Below are 11,050 nucleotides of genomic sequence, written 5' to 3'. Positions count from 1 at the left end.
TCCCCCTCCATCTTCCTCCTCCTCCTCCTGCTGTTGTTCACCCCCCGGCTCCGCTCACGACGCAGCCGCAGCAGCGACTCCAGGGCACGATGGGCGCTCATCACACTGCGGCTGTAGGATAATGGGACCCCATAGGGGATAATGGGACCCCATAGGGGATAATGAGACCCCATAGAGACCAATGAGACCCCATAGGGAACAATGAGACCCCACAGAGACCAATGAGACCCCATAGGGGGCAATGAGAGTCCCCATAAGGGACAGTGAGACCCCATAGGAGATAGTGAGACCCCTATAGGGCACGATGGGCGCTCATCACACGGCGGCTGCAGGGACAATGAGACCCCATAGGGGACAGTGAGACCCCATAGAGACCAATGAGACCCCATAGGGGATAATGAGAGCCCATAGGGGATAGTGAGATCCCACAGGGGACAGTGAGACCACACAGGGGACAGTGAGACCCCATAAGTGCCAATGGGACCCTAACCCCCCCCCAGCACTCACTTGAGGTTGGACAGCTCGAGGATCAGCCCCCCCAGCACCGCAGACGCATCCTCACGTGGTGCCACCTCATTCCTGGGGGTCAAAGGGGGTGAAAATAGCACCAATCCGGGGCTTTTTAAGCCCAAAATGAGCTCTGGTTTCTGGTGGGGGGAGGGGGGTCCAACCTGGGGGTGCAGCTGGGTGAGGCCGGGTCCCCATCGGCGTCCACAGGGCACAGAGGGGCTGCAGGCTGGGAGGGGGTGGGGGGCTGGGGGGGAAATGGGGTGAAATGGGGGCAACTGGGGCAACAGGGGATGAACTGGGGGGAACTGGGATGAACTGGGGTGAATGAGGGTGAATGGGGGGGGATTGGGGGATATGAGAGTGACTTGGGGGGGGACTGGGGTGATGTGGGGTGAATTGGGGTGAATGGGGGAGAATTGGGGGGATTGGGGGGGTCTGAGAGTGACGGGGGGGAACTGGGATGAACTGGGGTGAATGGGGACAAATTGGGGGGGATTGGGGGAACTGAGGGTGACTTGGGGGGGGACTGGGGTGAATTGGGGGGGATTGGGGGGATCTAAGAGTGACTTGGGGGGGAATTGGTGTGACTTGGGATGATTTGGGGGTGAATGGGGGGGAACTGGGGTGAACTGGGGCACCAAGGGCTGAACTGGGGGGAACTGGGATGAAATGGGGTGAACTGGGGGGATCTGAGGGTGACTTGGGGGGGAACTGAGATGATTTGGGGTGAATGGGGGCAAATTGAGGGGGACTGGGGGATATGAGAGTGACCTGAGGGGGGACTGGGATGAATTTGGGTGATTTGGGGGTGAATGGCGGAGAACTGGGGTTAACTGGGGTAAGTTGGAGTGATTTGGGGTGAACTGGGGTAAATTGGGGCAATCTAGAGTGGAATGGGGGGTAAACTGGAGCTCTATGGGGTGAAGTGGGACAATGTGGGGTGCAGTGGGGTGCTATGGGGCTGTTCCCTATGGGTTCTCATAGTACTCTGGCATTACCTGCAGCAGCTCGGTGTCCCCCCCTGGCACCCCACTGTGCTCCGGTGCTGAGATGTGGGGCAGCCCCACAGTGCCAGCCCCATAGCGCTCCTCATGCTCTGCCCCACAAGTGGGCTCCACTTTGGCTGCCCACTCCCCCTCCAATGGCTCTTTGGTGGCCTCAATGCATTCTGTGCCCCCATCGGTGTCACTATGGGGCTGTGGGGTGCTATGGGGCTGTAGGTCCCCCATATCAGGGCTGTTCTGGTCCTCCTGCTGCTCGCAGCCATCCATCCCATCCTGGAACAAACCCCCCCATAACCTGTGTGCTCCCTGCCCCATAGCCATGGGGAGCTGTGGGGTGACGCTGGGGGGGCAGAGGCCCTGTCCTACCTGTGCCAATGGGGCCGCTGTGGGGCTGAGCTCCTCCATCATGCTGAGCTGTGGGGTGGCTGCTGGGCCTCCGTTATCAGAGCGGCTGGGAACCAAACAGACCCCAAACCCCATCAGCTGGGGGGCACCAGGACCCATTGCTGGCCCCAGGCCCCATTCCTACCCCCAAGCCCCATTTCTGCCCCCATTTCCACCTCCAGCCCCCCCTCTGCCCCCCACCCTCCCATTTCCCCCCATTACCTCTCTGTTCCATCTCCATGCACTGAGTCCATCCCTCCGCCATTGTCCAGAGCGTCGCCTCCAATCATGGCCCCCATACTGATGTCCTCCATATTGGTGTCCCCCCCATTTATGTCTCCCCCATTGCTGTCCCCCATATTGCTGTCTCCCCCCTTGGTGTCCCCCATATTAGTGTCCCCTCCACTTACATACCCCTCATTGCTGCCCCCTCTATTGGTGTCCCCCCCATTTCTGTCCCTCTCCTTGATGTCCCCTCCATTGATGTCCCCCTCATTGGTGTCCCCCATATTGCTGCCCCCTCCATTGGTTTCCTCTTCCTCGGTGCCCCCCATATTAGTATCCCCCCCCTTGGTGTCCCCTCTATTGATGTCCTCCCCCTTGGTATCCACTCCATTAGTGTCTGCCATATTGGTGTCCACCATACTGGTGTCCCCTCCCTTGCTGTCCCTCCCCTTGGTGTCCCTGTCCCCTCCATTTTTGTCCCCTCCATTGGTGTCCACCATATTGGTGTCCGCCATATTGGTGTTTGCCATATTGGTGTCCCCCCCCTTGGTGTCCCCTCTATTGTTGTCCTCCCCATTGGTGCCCCATCCAATCATGTCCCCCCCCTTGCTGTCCGCCATATTGGTGTCCCCTCCATTGTTTCCCCCCTCATTGGTGTCCCCTCTATTAGTGTACCCTCCATTGATGTCTCCCCCCTTGCTGTCCCCCATACTAGTGTCCCCCCCATTAGTGTCCTCCATATTGCTGTCCACCATATTGCTGCCCACCATATTGCTGTCCCCCATATTGGTGTCCCCTCTATTAGTGTCCCCTCCATTTGTGCCCCCTCCATTGATGTCCCCCCCCTTGCTGTCCACCATATTGTTGTCCCCACTATAGTCGTCCCCCCCCTTGTTGTCTCCCCTCAGTCCTGCCCTGACTTTGACATTGGGGCCATCATGGTGGTCAACACCTGCAAGAGGAACAGCAGCTGCTTGGACGCCATTTTGTGGCCATTTTGAGGCCCTTTGGAAACCATTTTGTGACCATTTGGCGGCCATTTTGAGGCCATTTTGCGGCTGCTTGGAGGCCATTTGGTGGCCATTTTGAGACCGCTTGGAGGCCCATTGGAGGACATTTTGAGACCATTTTAAGGCCATTTTTTGGCCATTTTGAGGCCATTTTAAGTCATTACCTGTCACCTGGCTGCTCCTCCTTTTGCCCATGGCGCCGCTCACCTGAGGGGAACACACGCCCATTGAGCATTATTTCCTCACTATTTCCCCTCAAATCCCCCCTGACCGCCCGGTCTCTCTCACTCCACGTCCCAGAATAACACCGTTATACCGCTATAACGAAGCCCAATGGCGCCCATCCCGCCCCAAGGCCCTTCCCGGCCCCGCCGCCATTTTGCTTCACCTCAGCTCCCGCCCTACGCCTTCCCGCCTTTTTCACACCGCGCGCTCTGTGCCTGCGCCGCGCGGGGGACGCTGGGAGTTGCAGTCCCCGGAGAGACGTAACGCGGCGCAGCGCGGGGGACACTGGGAGTTGCAGTTCGCGGCGCGCCGTAAAGCACAGCGGGGTGCGGCGCTTTTGCGACAGCGTCGCCGTAAAGTGCGGAAGTGTTGCCAGCCCCGTAGGAGGAAGCGGTGAGTGGGGACGGACCGGGACCGGGGGGGTCCGATGGGGGGGGATCGAACGGCGGGGTCCAATAGGGGGGGGATAGACCGGGGGGGTCCAATGGGGGGGATCTAATGGGGTGGGGGTCCGATGGGGGGGGTTCAGTGGGGGAGGGGGGAGTACAACGGGGGGATCCAATGGAGGGCGGGGGATTCAATGGGGGGGGGATACAATGGGGGGGATCTAATGTGGGGGGGGGGTCCGATGGGGGGTGTACAACCGGGGGGGTCTGTGCTCTGTCTCAGGCATACAAGCCTGTTGGAAGGAGTGCATTGAGGCTGCAGCGCCCAAATGATAAACCTGAGTTAGCTGTCACCAGCAACCAAGCTTACGGTTAATTTCTGAAACAAGATTAGTGATAGTATTTCCAGGCAGCTGGCACAGAAGCTTCTTGGATTACAGTGCTGACAACACACATTCACCAGAGCCAGCAATTACAAAAAAATTCCCCACCCCCACCAGACCCTGAAGGACAGAGACCAATTTAGGTTTCTTCACTCTCACGAAGGGGAGTAAGTAAGAAGTTTCACTCAGTAATTCAACCTTACAGAGGCTACTTAGTAATTCTGTGAATTTAAGGAATTATAAAATGATGGATAAAAATCAGAAGTATTTTGTATTTAAATATATGTATACATTATACAGTTATTCTAATGCGACATCAAATGATTACCATTTTGCCCACAGATGTGAGAACTGTTAAGAGAAAATATACTTGCTTTTAACCACTGTAGATCACTCATGGCACATACCTAAAGACAACATAACAGCTGAAAGCAGTAAATGGGAGAAACACTATACAAAGTATACAGATTGGGCTGCACGTGCATCAAGTGATTTATTAACACAACGAGGTTGGGGGGGAAGAAGAATTAAGTTTGATACCTGTTGTCTTTGTTTCTCCTCTTCAATAACAGCTTTGGCTTCTGCCTCTTTTATCTGTCCAGACATACAAAGTGATAAGTAACTGTTGTAAAAGCAGGTAAAACTATTATCTTACAGAGCCATAATTTATAGAACAGTTCTCCGAAAAGCGAGCAAAACCTTCACCAAGTGAGCTGTGAGCTTACTCAGATTCTAAAACATTCTGTGAAAAACCTCTATCAATTCATGTTTGAAAAACACGGAACATAAGAGACGCTACCATGTTATAAAACTAAACTTCTGACTAACTGGAAAATTCAAATGACAAATATAAAACCTGGGGGAAAAAAAAATATATATATATATATAAATATATATATTCATTAATACCAGGGAAAATTCCTTAATAAAGTCACTCTCTAAGCTTTCAGTAACTCAATCCTCAATTCAGCACACTGTACATTGATTGGTAAATCCTTATATATGTATGTAATTTACACTCACACACTTCATTCCAAGTAATTAAATATGCCCTGACTGCTACAGCAAAAGGAAATCTCCACTTTTGTACCAAATGACATATTGGATAATGCATACTCATATTCTTCTACTGCTCTTGTCGTAATGGAAACTGTTAATGCAATTACATTTGCTTCACAATCAGAAAGTTTTATGAAAAATAAAACCTGGAACTACAACTGATCACTCTACAGAACTGTTACATAGCATTCAAGACAGCAAATTAAATGCCAGAAACTTAACCAGTTCATGCACCACTTCCTCATGTTTCCATAAAAGGCCTAGAAAAACAATGTGGATATTCTGTCTCTTTAGGTGAGATTATGCAGCAGTTTCTTTACTTCAAACAAAATTATTGGAGAGCATCCATGTTTACAATGGGCTGAAAAGCACATGCAGTTGCTGAAAGCTCTCTATAATTGTAGCAGTCACCTAATACTGTGTGACAGGAACACACAAGATAACACTTTGCTAACCTTCAAAGTAAAAGTAAGGCCTAAATGAAGTGCTTCTATAGCTCTCACTAGCAGTAATGATTTTATTATCATTGATTAGCACTTCTTGGCTGAAGAGGAAATCTCCAGTTCCAATGTACATTAAAAATGAAGAGGTAATAGAGCATTACCTTAACACAGTGTTTCATCAAGTGAGTTGACACTATCTACAAGTAGTGCAATTCTCAGCAATAAGCCAGATTCAATAGTCCAAAAATTAAATGTGCAATTAAACTGTACGCTGAGTTACACTGCATTTCTTGCTATTACTGTCTTGAAAAAATAACGATCTGCCTGTTTTTTCCAACTTTTCTCAAGGCAATGAAGACAACATAACTAAAATGGATACACCACCTCAGACGCCTTCCGTTTCATTTCCTTGCATAACACATCACACTCCAGTGAAACTTGGCCTTCTTGTATCTTGCTGCACTGTACTTCCTGTTAAGTATAAATTGAATTGTTTGTAATTCATTTCCCTATATAAAAATTTAATTATAACGTTCATTTTGTTGGGAAAATTGTAAAACAATTTTATTCGGTATATTTACAGAATGAAGCTAATAAATAAATATTATTTGAAACTGTAACTGTATTCAAGCATCCTTTTCTATTTTCCTTCTTTCTGATAAGCTAAACTGAAACAAGGATAAATCAAATGGTTCAGTTTAATTTTTCTTGTCTTTTTTTTTTCACTTATTTATTTAAGACAAAGCAATATAACCTTGTGAACTGTTACAAAAGATACCATGCAAAGTAACTAATAAGTAACTCTTCTGAAACTTCGTATCAATTCTCTAAACTGGCTGAAACTACAGGGCAAGGTCTGGTCATGGGAAGATCTCCCCTACTTCCTTCTCCTTCCTCCCCCTTACGTTGAAGGCCAAAACAAACAAACAAACAAACAAACAACAACAACAGAAAAAAAAAAAAAAAAACAAAAAAAACCACCAACAAAACCAAAACAGAATACCAGCACAGAGAGAAAGTTATAATCTTATAATCTATACTACTAGCCTATGAAGAATTTTGTCAGGAAAGCACAGTAACATAGCTAGAAGCTATTCTGGTTTTCATGCTTTCTGACAATATGCAGAACAATTTTCATAGCATACAGCAAAATCCAAAAACTAACTTCTTCAGAGCAATTCCAGCATGCTAAGATAAACCACCTGCCTAGATGGTTAAGAATATGGTCCACTACAAGTTGTGGGTTACAAATTCAAGTGGTTTATACGACCTTGCATGTTTACATGCATAGCCTCATGATGCAACAGTTAACTTCAACACCAGAAAAGGAAGAAAAAATCCTCCTGTTTTGCACTCAAATTATGAGCTCCTACATTTGATATTAATTGTGATGGTTCAGATGAGGCATATTTACAGAGCAGCTTGGAATACGTGTCCTGTCAACTCCCAACTTCACCAGTAGTATACACAGACAGAAGACTGGTAGAGGAGAATTCAACTGCAAATATTAGGTACTCAATTCTGTTTCTCCTTATCTTCAAGATCACAGGCTGCAGGCACAAAAGACTAAATATACAGGTACACTATCCTATCCAAGCTAAGAAAGAAGTACACTATCTGCTGTAAGCATGCAGCTCCAAGCAAATATGCATAAGGACCTTCTGGAATCAAAGATACCCTAATTACGATCTCAGGCAAGGGCAGATGCATAAAGCAAACATTAAAAGACATCATCTTTCACACTACAGAAACGAGTCATATTTCTGCAGTCAGATTAGCTGCAACTAATACACAGTCCAATTATCAGTGGCTTATTGGTTCTACCATCATTTACCCTCTACACTGTAGCTCTCTGTACAAAAGAGAGCATGGATTTGGGGCTTGACCTAGAAAACAGTGAGATGATATTTAAGGTGGGGATAGTGTTTTCTTCTCTTTCTGAAGAGAGACACCATTTCACTAGGAATCAGAAGGACCACTTCGTGGCTATTTAAATAAGTGGGCTGTCATCATATAAGAATTAATTTTTATTAATTATATAATTAACTCATAACAACCTTTCCACCTTATTAAAATCAAATTTACAAGATTGAGGGGGGGAAAAAAAGTAACCGTCATCATATTTAAGGACCATAAAACTTTCAGAATAGCAGATCTGGAATGTTCCATTTCAGGCCACTGTGAAAGTGAAAAGTGAGCATCCTAAACATTAATTTCATTGCTTCTTGCTACCACATTTCAGTTGGACATCCACATAATCACTGAAGACATCCCAGCACTCTGGGACAATAAAATCTGAACTGGTCTGAAATAGCTATACAGCGTCAGAACTCAGCAGAAGATGATAACACATTTCAGTTTTCCAAAAACAGTACGAAAATTAGGGACAGCAACAACTAGATGTAACAGAGCTATCATGGAAATACCCATCTTCCTTATTCAATTAAGTCTGGCATAAGAAACAAGACCTCAAAGATCATCAAGTCCAACTGTAAACCTATATCTTAAGGAACAAGAAGCAGAAGTATACACGCAACCAATGATATTATTGATTTTACTGAACACAGTAGAGTAAGATAAACTGAAATTAGTAAGAGCACTTAGTCACAACAAAATAATTTATCCTCAGCAGAAGTCAACATTTCAACTTACAAATAAAGAAAAGCTAGTTATTTATAAGCAGAGACTGCTCAATTTGAAGCACGTACTCTGGGCATTACCATCCTTTCTCTTGAACATGCGCCCTGCAAGATCTGAGATTTCTGAAGACATTTCTTGGAGAAGCTAAGAACTCTGGGGAAACTGCATCTGTGTGGAAAGCTCAGAAGTTAACCGGGTCTTGAAAATAATTTAAGCATGCTTTGTTCAAGCCAGATAGTGAATTTTTCATTAAGTTAACACTTGTCAAGAGGTCACAGCAGCCTCTGGTTATCCCCTCATCATACTTGATAGCTATAAGCTTTGTCCTTTATCTCTGCTGAAAGCTAAGGATGCTGATGCCTCTGTTTGCTTTAAGGGCCTCAGACAACCATCAATTAGGAATTCAAAACATCTGTGACTGTTCCAATTTACGTAATTATAAACTTCTCAGTTCCTAATGAGGAAAATGTGCTTTGACTTCTTAAATCACTCCAGATCATCTGATTATTTTCCTAATGGAACTACAAAAATTGAAGTGTGCTTGAAGAGAAAGGTATTGCAAATCTGGGAGCTAACATTTTCTACAATGAATTTTATGTTCCTTAGTGAATATTTTGATTGTTCCACCCAGACTTTCAGCTGCTGTTGCTGCTCTGCTCAAGTAACTGATTCTATTCCAGTCTTGACCAGAGACAATCCATGTACACAAGCCTAGGAACATACAAAGAAAATGTGTCACTCTCAGAACTGCAACTTCAAAACTTACCTTTTTCAGTCGCTTACAAGGACACTTGAGTTTAACCTTCTGGCTGCAGTTCAGAGGACAATCACCTGAATGGCAAATCTCTTCACACCGGTGACCACAAGGCAACTACAAGCAAAACAAGAAATACCCCACCAATGAATAACTGAAATTGCATGCAGTCTATGAACTAGTTTTATTTCAGACACAGCAGCTAAACAGAAAACTCATTCAGCTCATCAGGTTTGTCTTCCTACCTGCAAAACTGGAAAGAAAAAGGTCAACTTATTTCACTAGTTACTCAGAGTTTTTTGGTTCACATAGAATTATTTATCTTTTACTGGGAACGCTTGATCAAAAAACAATTTTTTCTTTCAAATGTTACAGGAACAGTCATCTCCACAATGATTCATATATCGACTGCCCTAACTACCTGTATGATGGAGGAATAAAAGTAGATGAAGTAAGAAGAAACTGAAAACTGAAATGAAGTGTGATGTGACCCAGCCTGACCCACAAATTGCTAACAAGAGGGTAGAATTAGAAGCAAAAATACCACAAAACTAGGTTTTATGTGCAAGAACCTTGCAAACTATGCAGGAGTCAAATACAGGCCACCAATATTCTTACACCTGAATTAATTTCACTAAATCCTAAATTTCTACATTTGGTAAATTATCCTGTTTTTGACATCTGATAAATAGCATTTCCTTTTTTTAACCTATCAGTGAAAATTTTAACACTTATTGACACCCCTGATTAAAAAAAGTTACATTTCCTTCAACAGGATATTTAGCTATTGCTACCAAACAAAGCAAAGAACTTTTTAATTAAAGCTTCACATCCAACAGCTGTAGCAGTATCAAAGACTTTGCTTCTCCCTTTAAGCAGATAGGAAATACGAGCTGTACCGCACAACATTTGAAGTCTTTCTTAATAGCTCAATACTACCACATGCAAAACAAAAGCATGAAACCTGGCAGGACTTTTCAATTCCTGCTGTATTTTTCCCAAGGCACCAGACAATACAGCTGATTTTCATAATCCTTGGAAGAAGCACAACACCTGCAATTCAAGTACAATGCTTTCCACCATTTCCATTAATCAAAAAGACAAACATCTCAAAGCTTCAGGAGATGCCATTGAACCTAAACTGCACTATGCCGAATGTGGTGGAGTTACAGAATACACTGATTTTTAATAAACATTAGTTTTCCTGAGCTCTTCTGGTAAACCAAGCTCAGATTCTGACACTGAAAAGGAAATTCTCATAAAAACTAACCTGGTATTTACTTGTGGGCTGCTAAGATAACACAAAAACATTTCAGATTTGGTGATGAGGAGACAATTCTATTTAGGCATGAAGAAATTAAGAAGAACAGAGAGTACTTCTGAGGTTATCAGAACAGGACTAGGGAAAGCAGGAGGAACAGAAAAACAAGGACAGGAACTACATGAAGCAGGACTGTGCTAACACATTTCAAGAAAATTACTAAGACAGAACTAGAAACACAGGAAGAGAAGAGAATGTGTTTTTATGTAACTGATTACACTACAAAGTTTTGCGTGTAGATGAAACAAGATAAATCCATATCTACAGGAATGAGAAAAGTTAACCAAAAGCCTTATCCAACTAAAACAGACCCTGCTGTCCTGAGTCTTCTGTTCACATCCCACTGAATTCACTTCTAAAAAGGCCCTGCTCTACAAACGATGCAATTCTGAATTGCAGACTTGAATTCAGTAGTACTACTGGATGGATTTTAAACCTCAGACTGAGTCTTGGGAATACATCCAGAAAAATCTCAACAGTTAACATTAATCAAAATCAAAGAAGAGATATGGAAAAAATCTTTGAAGAGAACCTGAAGTACAGGAACACACAGTTCATGTTAAGAGATTAGAAGTACTCCTGAAAATAAAGAGGAGGAAGCGTTGCAGCAAATAAAACCAAAGGAACAGAGAAGGAAATGGAAGGACAAAAGTTAAGAGGTAAACAGTGAAATAAATCCCCTGCCGGGAAGAGAACTTTCAGACAT

At 44.8% G+C, this 11,050-nt stretch overlaps 1 long non-coding RNA gene across 1 annotated transcript; it reads left to right on the top strand.

Annotated features, from left to right (window-relative positions):
• Positions 1–4,019: 4,019 nt before the first annotated feature.
• LOC146756876 (uncharacterized) lies at positions 4,020–6,249 on the top strand. The gene is made up of 2 exons (XR_014937183.1): positions 4,020–4,294; positions 5,978–6,249. It is a non-coding gene; the product is annotated as an uncharacterized LOC146756876 (long non-coding RNA).
• Positions 6,250–11,050: the final 4,801 nt, after the last annotated feature.

This window comes from Coturnix japonica, chromosome 25 (genome assembly GCF_054131305.1).
Source record: "Coturnix japonica strain WE chromosome 25, WE-NBRP24, whole genome shotgun sequence".
Lineage (NCBI taxonomy): Eukaryota > Metazoa > Chordata > Aves > Galliformes > Phasianidae > Coturnix > Coturnix japonica.
The sequence above is the reverse complement of the archived record's forward strand: the minus strand, read 5'-3'. Positions and strand labels throughout refer to the sequence as shown.